This window comes from Ictalurus punctatus, chromosome 12 (genome assembly GCF_001660625.3).
Source record: "Ictalurus punctatus breed USDA103 chromosome 12, Coco_2.0, whole genome shotgun sequence".
In the NCBI taxonomy this organism is placed as follows: Eukaryota; Metazoa; Chordata; class Actinopteri; order Siluriformes; family Ictaluridae; genus Ictalurus; species Ictalurus punctatus.
In genome coordinates this window covers 2,040,100-2,050,882 of record NC_030427.2, presented here as the reverse complement: position 1 = coordinate 2,050,882, position 10,783 = coordinate 2,040,100, and the positions used below count along the sequence as shown (strand labels likewise).

General features: G+C 41.2%; 2 non-coding genes across 2 annotated transcripts; both read right to left on the bottom strand.

Moving 5' to 3' along the window:
• Window positions 1–5,748: 5,748 nt before the first annotated feature.
• On the bottom strand, window positions 5,749–5,830 carry trnas-gcu (transfer RNA serine (anticodon GCU)). The gene has a single exon. It is a non-coding gene; the product is annotated as a tRNA-Ser (tRNA).
• Window positions 5,831–6,334: 504 nt separating this feature from the next.
• On the bottom strand, window positions 6,335–6,416 carry trnal-uag (transfer RNA leucine (anticodon UAG)). The gene has a single exon. It is a non-coding gene; the product is annotated as a tRNA-Leu (tRNA).
• Between the last annotated feature and the right edge of the window lie 4,367 nt (window positions 6,417–10,783).

The following is a 10,783-nucleotide window of genomic DNA, read 5'->3' as shown; positions in this document are numbered from 1 at the left end:
ATTTCCACGACACAACTCAGTTTTTACATTTCTTTATTTTATTTTTAAGAAAAATAATTAAAATTCAATAACCTTTTGACTGTATGAGGTACCCGTAAATGAGAAAAAACATAGTACTACTTTCATAAAATGTCATGTGCAGCTTGATGGTAATTATAGTAATGTATAGTAATTCTGAGTCTTGAACAGTAAACTCTCAAGTGTCGTTGTCATGTCACAGCAAACCAGCGACTCCGTTTCCCAGAATGCACCTCAGACTACAAACATGGCAAACACAAACTACAACTCCAAACCAACACACCGACATTGTTAACAGAATACTAATCAGACAAACCTGTTACCAATGAACCTACTACATTAGAGAAGGAAATACTGGATGTGAAGTGCAGTAGTGCTAGTGTGTGTGAATAGACTGTCAGTTTAGATACTGACCCAGAACACTACTAACATGCAGTGCTTTCTTGGGGTGGTGATGAAGTTGGAGTAGAACCGGTAAGAAAGATATTAGAGAGAGGCTTCTTTACACTCCTGAGGATGTTCAATTAGAACCTGCACCAAACTCACCTGATTCAAGTCATCAGCTAATTAAGCGGCCTGCACGAGCTGAGGTGGGTGCTTTAGAGCAGATAAAACACCAAATGTGTTAGATAAGAGTTCAGAGATTGTGTTCTAGACACATGATTTAGAGTGAAGACTTAGGCTTAGACCTGAGCTTTGGAGTTATTCTGATTATAGGTTTCAGTGAGGAAGTGACTGAAGTTAAGGAGAGGAACTGAGAATAAAGTTATAGTCTTTCTGAGTAAACAGAATAAGGCTATATTATTGTTACCGGGGGGGGGGGGGGGGGGGGGAAAGAAACTCATAGTAGCGCTGATGATATACATATACATGACAAAAACTGCTAGGAAAAAGAACTCAGAACATTTGCTTAACCTAATACGTTTTTTTTTCCATCTGCACATAATTATTTTAGCAGTTGCTTTTGCAATAAAAAGACTTAAAGTCGAGGGTCCCTGTAAGTATCTATGGAGAGAGAGAGAGAGAAAGAGGAGTAGTGAACCATTGACATCATGTACAGCGTTAGCATGAAGGTGTGATTGACAGTTTTTAGAAATCACTTCCTAATCCTATGCTAAGATGAATACTACTAGGCTACTACTCTAGTAATAATAATAACAATAAGGAGAAGAAGAAGAAAGATAGATTAAAGGGTGAGGAGTAAAATCAGTATAAAGTGGGGCTGTTTTGTCTTCAGCAATAATATCTAGTGCTAATAAGTAATTTGTCAACAACATTGTATATATCTAGTGCCTGGTAATCAACCTCCTCACCTGGTGAGAGGACAGTCCACTCATCCTCACATTTCACACAGTATGGATAATAATGATAACAAAAGGAAGTAAAGCTAAATGAATGTTTTAACTGAGAGTAATACTTTGTACCCATATTTCCAATTGAATAGTAGATTGCACACAGTTTTTGCTTGTTACGTTTAGACCCGAGGGGATTGCAAACTTCAAAAGCACCATCGTCATTGCACCATCGCAAATGCTGAGGATCATCAGCCATAGTCCGTTGTAATACAGTGTCTTTATGCTTTTGGTAAATATGACATCTAAAGGACTCATACTTTGAAAAGGTCCTCTGACAGTCATTAAGACCAAGTTGATTACTCTGGTAACTGGAGTAGTTAAAACAGTAAGTTTCAAAACATATTGCTGAAGAAAAATCAGAGTGTTCTTCAAATGAGATGGATATGTTGAATTGAAGACAAAATAAGCACAAAATGAAGCAAGAGCCCTTTCATCCACACTGCTAGCCCAGCAGATCTCTATACCATCGACTTTGATGACTGCAGTGACTCTTCTTGTAAACACAGTTTTGCAGTCAGTGACTTCTGGTACTTGCAGCGGTAACAGCAGACTTTCTATGCCAGCGACCTGCCTTCGAGCCTCAGCTTCATTAACTGTTTTTTAAAGGATTGGGTTTTTTTCACTGTGGAAGTTCACTACAACTGTAGAAGTTGTAGAATAAATTCCCCATGAACAACACTGACTGGAGCACATGCCAATTAAGTTGATGGACTATTAGCAAGTTATTGTCATGCATTCATATAAATCCAACAATTATGTTTTTCACTATTTAGCTGTCTTTTTACTTTAAGGATCTAATAAACTGCATATATGACATGATTTTATTTACAAGTATCATGTTTGTGATTTTAGGTTATTCGTCATTTAGTACAGCTTTTGACCATTAAATCAAAACAGACTTGTGATTTGATGACATAATGCTTATTTATTTAGAAACAGAAGTACCTAAATACAAATATGCTAAATACTTTATATTTTTATATATAAATAACCAGGTGAAAAAGAAGACAACCTTCCAATTGTGAAACTGGTTATTAAAGCCCTTAATTAAGTGTATTGTCCATGCAGTGTGCACAGATGTCCTTCTCATCTAGGGATAAAATGTTCCGCTGGCCCTTTAAGAAGCAGGAATGTGAGTTCCCGTTCTGCCCAGGAGTATCGCGAGAGTTCACCTGCGAGCAGCGCGATTTACAACGCGATGCAGGTGCTTCTTATGAAGTGTGAGAACCGGGAAGTTCTTGTGCATGAAGCAAGACTTTAAGTTTAAAGTCACAGTGGAGCCACTGAGCAGTGAGATTAAGCGTACTCGTCAGGCTTACATCTGAAGACCAAACATCTGTGGTGAAGTTCATCGCGGAGTGGTTATGAAGAAGCTCGTGAATATGATCTGTCATACGGTTGTATAACTCCGGTAAGTAGACGAATGTGAAATAACGCCGCCTCGGTAAAGTGTAGCGAGACTCAAGGTGTTTTTCCAGTCGCTGAAATCCCATGTCCTTCACTACAGAGTATGGTTGATCATCAAGCGCCAAAAACTCCAATACTTTCTGAGTAATTTCTAGAGTTTTTGTGCTGTCGGATTATCAGATATTTTTAAATTATGGATAGATGAAAAATAGCCTTTCGGTATCGGCCGATACATCGGTGCATCTCTAGTTAAAACCAAGAATATAATGGGTAATTGCATATTTCATTTTAATTGACCCCCCCCCCCCCCCTTTTTTTTTTTTTTTACTGAAGCAGCCTTATATGGTCTTGCATGTGTACAAATATTATATTTGTATGTGTATGTTGTATTTCCTACTGTCGATAAGGAAAGGGAAAAGGAGACAGACTTATATTCTTGGTTGTACAAAACCACGCTGTAACTTCAATTCAGTTCCATTTTATTTGTATAGCGTTTTTTACAATAGACGTTGCCTCAAAGCAGCTTTACAGAAACATATAAACACGGGATACAGATTTTAAATGTGCGACAGTCAACACTGGAACCAGCAAAATTATGGATGGATGGAATGTTAGAAAAAGAGCAGTAAAAAAGGTCAATGTAATGCTCACTTCATTTGGAAGTCATTTAGGAGAAAATGATCTTGGTGCTGCAGTGCAAGATGACGAGATAACTTCATCTAATATCCAAAATGTTGCTGGTGGCACATATCATTATTTTGGTATTCTTAAAGCTTTGTCCAAAACCATGGAAAGAATCTGGTCTTATGTTCTAGAGAAGTATGAATTCGAACTTCAACTGAACATGGATGTCTTACCACTGTTTAAAAGTTCGTCTCTGTAGTTTTGGCCAATTATAGGGTTACTGCAGGGTTATACTAAGAAACCAGTTGTCATTGCTCTGTTCTGTGGTAAATCAAAGCCAACATCACAAACTGGTGAATTTGAAAGATCTAGTCAGTGAACTGCAAGGGTTAAGCAAGGGATTTGCCATAAATGGGAAGCAATTTTTCCTAAATGTCACATCTATCCTGTGTGATGCTCCAGCTAGAGCTTTTATAAAGGGAATTAAATCACATACTGGTTATTCAGGTTGTGACAAGTGTATCCAATCTGGTGTGTACATCAACCATAGAATGACCTTTCCTGAGATCAACAGCCCGTGTAGGACTGATGAGTCTTTTATCAACATGTCTGATGAAGACCATCATACTGAAACATCTCTTTTAAAAGCTGCAGGAATTGGCATGGTATCATGCTTTCCACATGATTACATGCACCTTGTATGTCTTGGTGTTATGTGAAAACTGCTGGACTTATGGCTTGCTTCAGGGCCTTTATGTTGTCTTTTGTCTGCTCGCCAAAGTGTTATAATCTCAGACACACTTGTTAGCTTGAGACGTTATATTCCTGAGGACTTTGCTAGGAAACCCAGGCAATTCTCAGAAAGACTGAGGTGGAAAGCAACAAAATTGCGACAGTTTCTGTTATACACAAGTCCAGTGGTTCTTCTTGATGTGCTGTCATAACCAATGTACAGCAATTTTAATTATCTGTTGCTATCTTTATACTCTCCAATCCACTCTTTGTATAATTCTTAATGACTTTGCTCACAGTTTGCTAGTGTCATTTGTAAAGCATTTTAGTGAGTTGTATGGTCCTGAATTTGTTATCTACAATGTACATGGGCTAACCCATCTTTCTGAGGATGTCAAAAAACATGGAAGCCTTGACTTCTTGTCTGGGTTTCTGTTCGAAAACTTCCTGGGATAAATAAAAAATTTTTTTTGAGAACTCCACACCATCTCCTATAACAGGTTATACGGAGACTTTCAGAAATGGACTGTTTCATGGTAATTGCTGAACATTTGGATATGAAAATTGTCTTGAAAAACAACATGAAAATGGAGCAATTGCACCGGATTTTAATAAAGTTGATCAGTTCCAGGAGGTTGTTCTAGGTAGCACTAGAGTTCATCTATCATGTATGGGAGAAAACTGTAGGAATTGGAGGCTGCTTTGGTGTAGTAATGAATATTCTTCAATGTCAGGAGAAAGTAAAGTGCTTAAAACACTTATCTAAATGAAAAGCTTACAGCACCTAGTAGTCCCATTCAGTCTCCCAACCAAGAACTAACCAGGCCCAACTTTGCTTTGCTTCTGAGATCAGGCTTTGTCAGAGTGGTATGGCTGTAAGCAACAGATGCCACCTAATGGGGCCTATTTAAATAGTATAAGCAAACATCTGACTGACTGACTGATTGACTGACTGATTGACTGACTGATTTATTGATTGATTTTCCTTCATTTCTACACAATCAGTCTGACTGTGAATTGGTGGAGTCCATGCACTTCTTCAAATAAGACAGGGTGCTCACTCACACCTGATTGTCATCCCGTTGATTGAAAACACCTGACCCTAATTTCCCCTTCAGACTAACTGCTCATGCAGACGCCAACAGTGTCTGCACCATGCACGCTTCCTTTACAGAATGCGCTTAAGCAAGGTCTTTACAAGAAAAATAGGGTCCAAACCCACATGGGCTGTGCACAGCGGATAGGCAGCTCATCACCTTAACCTCTTGCTGACATAGCTCACGCGTATGAAATTACATCCCGGTGTGCGGAGCAAAAAAGAGGTTTCGGTGCAGGTTCTTTGCCCCTGTCGTCTGGACTGCGGAATGCGTTCTGCGTTGACGGACCTCCAGAGACGCAAGAGCCTTACAGCAGCTGTGGCCAAAAAGCATTGAAATACAGCTCACGGTCGTGAAACACGTAGCCACAGTGCTAGCTCTTCACATTTCTCCACCCTCTCTAGTGCCAGCTCAGGGACGTGTACAAAGCTTCCCGGTTGTAGGCCTTGTAGGTGTGAGACAGACTGCAACAAAGCCAGACATTGCTGGAAAGAGGAGGCAAAGTGAGAAGCTTGCGACGAGGATGGGATTCGAACCCACGCGTGCAGAGCACAACGGATTAGCAGTCCTTCGCCTTAACCTCTCGGCCACCTCGCCCGAGGCCCGCCCCGTTTAACGAAAACTATGCAAATGAGGGTTTCATGTTCGCCGACTAGATGACTGCTTCTCAAATAGATTTGATTCAAGTCTTGGGGTATGAGCTGTGCCGTCATATAAACTGAAGGGTGACGATGCGGCGAGACGGCCCAAAGGTCTCACAGAACGGGACAACTCCATAGTCGAGCCGTCGCAATGCAATCCAATCCTTGGGCGGCTAGGTACCGACTACCTATGGACTGCCCGTACCAGCGAGTTAAATTTCTTTGGAAAATGTAACTTTTACCCGTGACCCTGAGTAGGATTACGCGGTATAGAAGATGGATGGATGGAAATGTAACTTTTATCCTTACCTGGATATACACAACGACTGTGGAAAAGGGGGGCACGAATTGCGACGTTCGTGAGGCAGCATGCTACGTGGTGTATAGCATGAAAGCGTGGGAGAAAAACCTGCGCAAAGCCTTTGGAGACGAGACATCACCCACTGTAAGCTAACGACCGTGGCGGCGGTGGGATTTGAACCCACGCCCCCGAAGAGACTGGCGCCTAAATCCAGCGCCTTGGACCACTCGGCCACGCTACCCGCAGGCCGGCGTGGTGGTAAACCCGTTCGTGGTAAGAAGGTGACCGGGTCATTCCGCCGGACGACAAGAAATCTGGCATGGGCGCGACAAATGGGCTGTTGTGAGACTCGAGTGCCTTTCGCTTAACCAGCTCTGGCGGAGACATCTAACCATTTCCAGCTGAAGACAGAGCTAAGGCCTGGTCTTTTGGACGCGATTCGTCTAGGCTTAAGACCCCATGCTCCACGGTCACATCGGTAGTGTTTGCGGAAGAGCTCTTCTGCCATGACCTTACATCCCACTTACGGTGGTGCTTGAAAGTTTGTGAACCCTTTAGAGCTTTCTATACATCTTCATTACCGGGACCTAAAACATCGTAAGATTTTCACACAAGTATCAAAAGTAGATAAAGAGAACCTAATTACAGAAACCAGACAAAAACACTACAGATGGTCAGTCATTTATGAAAATGATCCAGTATTGCATACCTGTGAGTGGCAAAAGTATGTGAACCTTTGCTTTCAGTATCTGGTGTGACCACGGTGTGCAGCAACCACTGCGAACAAACGTTTCCGGTAACTGTTGAACAGTCCTGCACGTCAGCTTGGAGGAATTTTAGCCCATCCCTCATTACAGTACAGTTTCATCTCTAGGATGTGGGTGGGTTTCCTCACATGAGCTGCTTGCTTCAGGTCCTTCCGCAGCATTTCTACTGGATCAAGGTCAGGACCTTGACTTGGCCATTCCAAAACATTGACTTTATTCTTCTTTAACCATCCTTTGGTAGAACGACTTGTGTGCTTAGGGTTGTTGTCTTGCTGCGCGGCCCACTTTCTCTTGAGATCCAGTTTACGGACAGATGTCCTGACATTTTCTTTTAGAATTTGCTGGTATTATTCAGAATGCATTGTTCCATCAATGATGGCAAGCCGTCCTGGCCCAGATGCAGCGAAACAGGCCCAAACTGCAACGCTACCACCACCATTTTTCAGAAATGGGATAACGGTCTTATGCTGGAATGCGGTGTTTTCCTTCCCCCAAACATAACCCTTCTCATTTAAACCAAAAAGTTCTAGTTTGGTCTCACCTGTCCACAAAACGTTTTTTCGAGTAGCCTCGTGTCTTGTCCATGTGATCTTTAGCAAACTGCATGCAGGAAGCAATGTTCTTTACGGAAAGCAGTGGCTTTCTCCTTGCAATCCTGCCATGCACACCACTGTTGTTCAGTGTACTCATTATGGTGGACTCAGGAACATTGACATTTGCCTACGCGAGAGAGGCCTTTAGTGGCTTAGAAGTTACCCTGGGATCCGTTGTGACCTCGTGGACAATTACATGTCTTGCTCTTGGAGTGATCTTTGTTGGCTGACCACGCCTGGGGAGGGTAACCATGCTCGTGAATTTCCTTCATTTGTACACAATCTGTCTGACTGTGGATTGGTGGAGTCCAGGCGCTTTAGAGATACTTTTTCATCAACTTTTGCATTTTAATGTAAACAATCATATTTCGTAATATTTTGGGTCAGAAACATTTCATAGTACTATATTATGTGTAAATATGTGAAAAGAATCAAATTGGAGTAGGTCGGGCAACTGATTATATGAGTTTGTTAGAAAAACCACTTTCCTTTGCTCCTAGCGCCTTCTCGTTCGCTGTATAGCGTTTTGAGCGGATAAAGATCACAAGTGTGTAAGGGGACACAGAATGAATGCAAACTAGTTTTGTTATTGTACTTTTGATGAAAAGTGACTTTCTAGACATAAAATGTCACTTTTTTCACCTTATCATACTTTTTCATCAACTTTTGCATTTTAATGTAAACAGTCATATTTCGTAATATTTTGGGTCAGAAACATTTCATAGTACTATATTATGTCTAACTAACTTGAGACGTGAACTGATCAAATGTGACGTGACAAAAGAAGAACGACTCGGATCGGGAGGTGAACTAACAGACTGCTAATGCTAAGCAATTAATCAATCATTTCTGTTTCTCATAATTCGGCCTCGGTTGCATTAGCCTATAGTTTATTTTTTATTCCAAATGTGATCAATGTTTGCGTAAGTACTAGAGGTGTTGGGGAATTTAACATGTAACATTTTAACTTTATTCTGCTGAAATGAACGAAATGATGCAAAAAAGAGTCGTTCATTTTGCTGAACGAGATTCAAAGATCCGAGTCAGTAAAATGATCCGAACTGTCTTGTGTTAAGTATGCAAGTCTTTGAACGTAATTTATTTATATATATATATATATATATATATATATATATATAGATAGATAGATAGATAGATAGATAGATAGATAGATAGATAGATAGATAGATATTCGGATATATATAGATATTCGGATAATGGAAGTCCACGTATTGATATGGAGTATTGATATCCACGTATTGATGGAGTTTACCTTGTTTTATTTTCATGAGAGATGATGAATTTCAGGACGTTGTACTGTATTTTTTTTACACCTTCTGATATTAATTCATCTTGTGTGATGACTAGTAAAGTTAAGATCGGTTCACTCATGCTGTTCTTAAGTCGCTGTGCTTGTGAGGTTGTATGTGTGAAAGCACATTTTAAAGTTTGTCTTTGTTTTTAATACAGCACACAGATTCTGAAGAAGAGTTAATCAAGGGCGTGACTGTTGGAATCAGTACAGTTGTGGATGACGTGATGGACCCTATTCCGTGTGACTGCGGTGATGTAGCCCTTGTAATGGAAGAAGTTGTCGTTCTACGCAATCTTGGTGATGTACCAAATGCATTTGTCAACTTGATGGGATTGCTTTATGCACGTAACATAAACTACCCCACAAACTTCAAATACACCTTTGAGGTGATTCAGAGGCTGTTCATGAACATCGGAGCTGATGCCTGCAGTGCACGAGTACATTCACTTAAAAATAATCTGCTCAAGTAGAGATGGTGTTATGCATTTCTTGCAAGAGAGATTTCATGTGGTGTTGTGTTGTGTATGTTACAGTTTCTATACCTAAACAGCATGACTTCAGTTTTGTTGTATATTTTCACCTTTAAACACCGGGCAATTGAAATGTAATGTTGTTAGGCAAAAACAGATTTCTGCTTGCTTTTTCTGTTTATTTTGAGAAATTCATGTAATTTCAAGTTCTGCTCACGCCCGAGTCTGCTGACACGCACAGCCAAGCTCCGCCCATGCCCAAGGTTCACCTGGTAACCTCAGAGCCTCAGCTTCCCTGTTCAGCTGCGGTCGTCGCTCAGCCTCCCTGTTCAGCTGCGGTCGTCGCTCAGCCTCCCTACGCCGCCAAGAACACCGGGCAGTTTCCTGGCTCTGTTTGGGACATTCAGCCCAGGGGGCCGGGGCCGCCAATGAAGTGGGATGACTCATGGCACTCGGGGGGGGGGGGGTTCTGTCACGATTCCCCCTTGAAGCAGCGTGCTCTAAGCGTGAATGTGCGAGCACCTGCTTTTCCGTTGTTGACTGTAATGACATCTGGACACGTGTGTTTTGTTTATGTTTCTGTCATGTCTCCTCCCTGTTCTGTCATTGGCTGGGATTTCACGTGGGTCTGAATTGCTCTCAGCTGCTAGCGGTTTAGACGCTGATCATGTCCGCATATATACCACACGCCTCCCAGCACACAACGCGGAAGATTAAATGTTTAGAGTTAGTTTAGCTCGTGTCATAGTCATAGTCATAGTCATAGTCATAGTCACGGTCCATGTTTAGAGTTAGTTCGCGCTGGATTATCCGCTTCCAGTCCCTCGTCATAGTTCGTTTCTTGTTTTGTTTATCGACCCTGTTTTCCGTGACCACGACCTAGATACCTGCCTTGCCCCGTGTACGCTTGTTTGCCAATCGCCTGACCTCTTGCATGTTTATGGATTACGTTTTGGATCACGTTTTGAATTTGTCTGCCTGTCCCTCTTTCAAATAAACAACTGTTCATCCTGCACTTGCATCCGTCCTATCTCTGCTCCGTCACGATACGTGACGGTGACCTGCTCCAATATGACATTTTGTACATAATATACTTTGCAGGTTTCTGATGTAAAATGATACGAAATAGGATTGTTTACATTAAAATCCATTATATGATGATAATGTATGATAAAGGGGAAAATGTGAGATTTGCAGTCTAGAAAGTCACTTTTTCTCAAAAGTGCCCTGACAAAGCGTGTTTTCATTCCTTCTGTGTGTGCAGACACACGGGGGCGCTACACTATACAGTGAGTTTCACGCCGCTGGGAGCAAGGGAAAATAGTTTTTCTAACAAATTCAGTATCATATGTTTCACATGTTCATGATTTAATATGATTCTTTGACATGTTTCTGACTCAATATTAGATGTTTAACTTGTTTACATAAAACCCACCCCATTTCTCCAAAAGATGTTTTTTTTA